The 6,000-nt window shown below is 37.1% G+C and overlaps 1 long non-coding RNA gene across 1 annotated transcript; it reads left to right on the top strand.

Moving 5' to 3' along the window:
* The first annotated feature begins 2,796 nt into the window (after nt 1-2,796).
* LOC123404778 lies at nt 2,797-3,646 on the top strand. The gene is made up of 2 exons (XR_006611906.1): nt 2,797-2,962; nt 3,167-3,646. It is a non-coding gene; the product is annotated as an uncharacterized LOC123404778 (long non-coding RNA).
* The last annotated feature ends 2,354 nt before the right edge of the window (nt 3,647-6,000 follow it).

The following is a 6,000-nucleotide window of genomic DNA, read 5'->3' as shown; positions in this document are numbered from 1 at the left end:
ATTCCACTTTCCTAGGAAGAGAAAACCTATAGTAATGAATAAAAAGGTTATGACAAAAGTGTTGAAATTATATCATTTCCACATATAAGTTGGTAGAGGAGCTACATATTGTTGTAGAGATAACTTCGGAAACAAGAAATGAAGCGGGACTACTAGCATATGCCGATTTGTCTATTTAAAAAACTTTTCATTTTCACATAAGAGAAAATATACCATGATGAACCGAAACAATACGAATAATATTACAAATTTTCCGATTTCCACTTGTAAGTCGTTGTGTGAGGTATATAATGCAACGGTAACTACGCTTGAAGATTGAAATGATGGAAAGGCGAGTGGATTATGTCGAGATGCTATAGTACAACTCATAGAAAGGAGGACTATATTTTTGTGTATTATATTTTTGATGTACCATTCATAGGTGAATTATTTTCATACATATTGTTGCATCTGCAAAGCTTCTCGTGGCGAAGTTTCCCGGTTGTCTTGAGTACATGGTTCTCGAATAACTCTGTGATGTTAGGCCCTGTTTGGAACAAGTCAGATTATATAATTCAGTTTTTATAATCTATTATGTCTCCAAACATGACAAATTATGGTGTAGATTATAAAAACTAGATGGACAGATTATTAAAAAATCACAATCTACTCTACCCCAGGTAAAATCAGATTATGGATTGCTAATGACCCATTATCCTTCTAAAATTGGAGATATTTACACTCCTGCCACCGCTACCCTCCTCTTTTTTTTAAAAAAATAGAGGGCTGACAGGTCATTATGCAATGTAAAATCTAGATTACAGTTTATATAATCTGGCCTCCAAACATGCCCACCTAGATTATTTTTATAAATCAGATTATATAATCTATCTTCATAATCCAGATTATCATAATCTATCATGGTTCCAAAAAAGGCCTTAATTAGTTCAATCATTAGGAGCAGTGGTGTGTCGCCGCCCCTTTCACCTTCTAGTATTTATATATATAGAGAGAGAGAGAGAAAGTCGATGTTGGTGTATAATTTCAGCAAAATACCAGGGTTTTTATATGATGGGGAAGAAATTACTAATTGTGTTGGCATTATACTACTAGTCCTCCTATAGATACTGGCTAGTTGCATTTTCCCAAGTAATAACTAGTCTTCCTACTTGAAGCCCACCAAACTTGTCATTAAGTTGAATGTTGATTGACACATTTTATTTATTCATGTTCTTCTGGTATGTGATGCCGCCCTCGTTGCCTGGTTAATTGGAGATAAATAGAGAAAGGATGCCGGCCGGTCGGGAACATTTTGTGTTTTATCATTATCTAGATCTCCTTCACTATGATTGACTTGAATACTTTCTAGTATGAGATACGTATGCACATGGCACTGATGTTGCCGACCATAGAAGACCATGGTGGAGAAGCGGCTCGAATCCAAGGACCAGAAGATCTGGCAGTTTGGGAGTACCTCAGGACTTCGATATCAACTCCAATCACTACATGAAGACCGCATCACTATGCATATGGTCCATTGGTTCTATAGCTTATTTTGTTCAGCTTGTTGTGTTCTGTTTAGAGATCTGCCTGAAAAGAGTAGACTTGTGCCTTCTCTAGCTGGGCTACAAAGAAAGGGTAATTTAATCTCCATGTGCGTGCTATAAGTCTCTACCTATGTAGTGTTTCTAGCAATTTTTGGATTCGTGTTCAGAGCGATGGATATGAACTGGATGCATACTATGTGTATGTACATATGAATAATACCGGATGCAAATTCTATGCATGAAATGTACTATGTACATCATAGTACATTTGCAGTTTTTTTAATTAAAAAATTTCTAGCAGTGTCGGGCAGAGCATAATATTTGCTAGTGGTGCATCTTGCTTCGGTGTAAACTTGCCCCGGTGCATCCTTTAATAGCGTTGGGTGCTAGTTAATGTCCCCCGCTATTCACTAGTTAGCACTGGGTGCCCGCCATTGGTAGCCTTTTATCAGTGGCGGGTTGGCCTGGGTCCCTGCTAGGCTTTCTTGCAGTAGTGGTTGTTGCGAGGCATTGTCTAGTGTGAGTCGAGAATTCCTTGAGGCATCAAAGATAAATTAATCATACCCTCATCATCTCATCTTGCCATTTAACCTAATATGTCAAAGTGAAAAATTGTGACCATCCAATTCAACACATATTTGATTGGTGATCCAGATCACTTTCCTGAAAAGAATAAGGTCAAACACCTACTTCCACCTTAGGTAATACCATCAATCTTGCACGTTGCTCAGATTTTCCTTTCGCTGCCATCCACACATCAGCGCGACAGCCATCGAATCTAACAAGGACTAATCTCTACACAACTTAATTGTCCCAAGCTCATTCTGGGTTCTCCAAGAGGTAACAAAACATCTCGCTAACTTATACCAGCATGGGTGACTAATCATTGTCAGTGTGGACCCCTGAATAGCCGTCTCAAATTGATTCCATGTTACTTGTCCCTAGCTAGAACGAATATATGAGTAGCATCTCGGAAAATCTACCTTATCAACTAGAACCAAGCTGTAATTTTGAAAACATGCTACGGATAATTTTTTAGATTAAAAAAATAGTACAATTTGGAAAAACTTCTAAAAGTGGAATGGTGATAATCCAACTAATAATAGATAGTAGTTATCGATTGGCATCTATTTTTATCCATATCAAGCACGAAGATTTGTACAAAAAACCTATTTATGGAAAGGTATAATAGCATGCTTATTATACAAATTGTTCCTTATACTATTTTACAATGGGATGGGATCTCTCTGGCTCTATCCCTCTCTATATATACATGATTATATGAGTGTGTAAAAATCATCTTATAGATCTCTTGAAACAAGTGTCCCAATAGCATCGTATTATCAAGATGGACAAGTACCCAACTCCCATCCGTGCAAGAGTCCTACTGGAAGCTCTACTTCTTCTTCTCATATGTCATGCTACTACTACACAATGTAAGCAGGGGATTTTAAATAGTTAGTTCTACTTTTAATAATCTTTAGTATTTACAGTAAGTATACCATGTAATATTTTTTCTTGAAGTAGGTATTTTTCTATTACATAACGACAAATTATTTTATTCATTTTTCCCATGTGGTGGTTGTTATTGATCAATCCAAAATCATACTAATGTCCATTGTTTGTTTGTTATACCATAGGTCGAATCATCAATGGCATCGATAATGATAAGATCAATTTACATGGGTTGTGTGTCATAGACAAACCAGTCCTTGGTGACTACTGTTGCAAAGTTATGCATGAGTGTTACATAGACCTTCCGACGTGCCTTCAGGAGTGCAACAAACCTGCAGGCGTGGTAGCGAGGGCAACCCCTCCTTCACCTACCGTATTCGGGACAAATGGAATTTGATTGGATAATAATATGCAATGTATGAAAAATATTTGAAATAAAAAGAAGTATCTCTGTTTTTGTTATATTTTTCATATTGCAATTTAATTTTCGGCAGCTGTAGTGAGTAGGGATCTTCGGGATAACAATATACTATTCTTCTTTTTCACTGGATGAGAAAATGACCACCTGGGAGCATGCAGAATTTTCATTACTCATGTGAGGACATAATTCTTGAAAATAGGTTAGAAATTGTGAAGCCTACTTTACTATATTGTGGAAGCATTTATTAGTTTTGAATTATATAAATATTTCCTTTAAGAAACTAAAGCTTGCATGTACTATCTATCAATATCTTGATACGTACCAATATAAAAATACTCAAAGGGGCAGATCCAATTAATCTCGACCACCAAACCAGGTCAATTCAATGAACACGAGAGTGATCCGATCATGAGCGCTCAACTTGTTTAGCATGCATTAAAATATTATTCCAAATATTCACATTGACATAGTTTATAAAATTAATGCATAAATAATGTTGTACATAAAATATGTGAGCAATTAATATACTGCCGAATATCATGTCCAATTTATGTACATACCGAGTTTGGTACAACTATTAAGGTTAATTCGCTTTGATATTGTAGAGATAAAGCATAGAAATTATTTATTTATGTCGACTCCAAAATTGGCTTCCACGGAAACAAATACATGTACGTTTCCAATATTTTCATCGTATCAATCTAAAATATCTTCAACAATTTGTGTCAATGTTCCCGTGACAGTACAATTGCTTCTTGCATAAAAAACATTTCTTCCATCTAGACATATTTCTTTTGTAGGATTACATTTCTATTGGATGAAGAAAAACTTTGAGAAAAAAGATATAGCATCCATCCTTGAAAATCTTGCTGCCAACTATCCAAACTGAGAAGGTTTGCACATTTGGTGGTCATTAGTACATGGATAGATGGTAACTAGGATGATCATTGGAATCATGCATAACCAGATTCCGATAATTTCACTATAAAATCTGCTCTGCTCAGTTACAAATATTTGATGACGGTCATACATCACCAAGTGTTTTCCTCCCTAGGAAGCGCACTCGACAACTTTGGTGACGCTCTCACGTGAAATTCAACAATGTTTCGGCATCACAAGGCATGTCCATTATCTAGGACGATGTCTAGTGTCACAAAAGATGTCCGTGTCACAAAAAATGTTCAGCGGGTTAGATAATTGATTAAAAAATGCCGTGGTTGTGTTCAGAATGTAGTACCTTATAAATTCTGCAATGGTAAAGTTCATAACATGTTCGAATCAAAATTTCTGGGTTTAGTGTTCGGAGTCTCGTATTGATACGTCCATTTTGCATCATGTTTTCTTATTAATATTTATTATGTTTTGAATGATTCTTTCACTTTAGTGTGCAATCCCAATGCCATTTCTGTCTTATTTTGCATGATTTACACAAAGAAAGAAATTACCAGCAACTGGAAATCTGGATCGAAAAAGGCTATACAAGAGTTGGATATTTCGAGAACACCAAATGACCTAAAAGTTGACGAAGAAATATTCTGGAAATAGAGAAAGGATGCCGCCCGGTCGGGAACATTTTGTGTTTTATCATTATCTAGATTTCCGTGACTATGATTTACATGAATACTTTGTAGTATGAGATGCGTATGCACATGGCACTTATGTTGCCGACCACAGAAGACCATGGTGGAGAAGCGGCTCGAAGCCAAGGACCAGAAGATCTGGCAGTTTGGGAGTACCTCAGGACTTTGATATCAACTCCAGTCACTACATGAAGACCGCATCACTATGCATATGGTCCATTGGTTCTGTAGCTTATTTTGTTCAGCTTGTTTGTGTTCTGTTTAGAGATCTCCCTGAAAAGAGTAGAATTGTGCCTTCTCTAGCTGGGCTGCAAAGAAAGGGTAATGTAATCTCCATGTGCGTGCTTTAAGTCTCTACCTATGTAGTGTTTCTAGCAATTTTTGGATTCGTGTTCAGAGCGATGGATATGAACTGGATGCATACTATGTGTATGTACATATGAATAATACATACTATATGTATGTACATATGAATAATACCGGATGCAAATTCTATGCATGAAATGTACTGTGTACCTCATAGTAAATTGCAGTTTTTTTAATAAAAAAAATTCTAGCAGTGTCGGGCAGAGCATACTATTTGCTAGTGGTGCATCTTGCTTCGGTGTAAACTTGCCCGGGTGCATCCTTTAATAGCGTTGGGTGCTAGTTAATGTCCCCCGCTACTCACTAGTTAGGACTGGGTGCCCGCCATTGGTAGCCTTTTATCGGTGGCGGGTTGGCCTGGGTCCCTGCTAGGCATTCTTGCAGTAGTGGTTGTTGCGACGCATTGTCTAGTGTGAGTCGAGAATTCCTTGAGGCATCAAAGATAAATTAATCATATCCTCATCATCTCATCTTGCCATTTAACCTAATATCTCAAAGTGAAAAAGAGTGACCATCCAATTCAACACATATTTGGTTGGTGATCCGGATCACTTTCCTCAAAAGAATAAGGTCAAACACCTACATCCACCTTAGGAAATACCATCGATCTTCCACGTTGCTCAGATTTTCCTTTCGCTGCCATCCACGCATC

This window comes from Hordeum vulgare, chromosome 6H (genome assembly GCF_904849725.1).
Source record: "Hordeum vulgare subsp. vulgare chromosome 6H, MorexV3_pseudomolecules_assembly, whole genome shotgun sequence".
NCBI classification, from domain to species: Eukaryota; Viridiplantae; Streptophyta; class Magnoliopsida; order Poales; family Poaceae; genus Hordeum; species Hordeum vulgare.
This window is presented reverse-complemented; position numbering and strand designations above follow the sequence as displayed.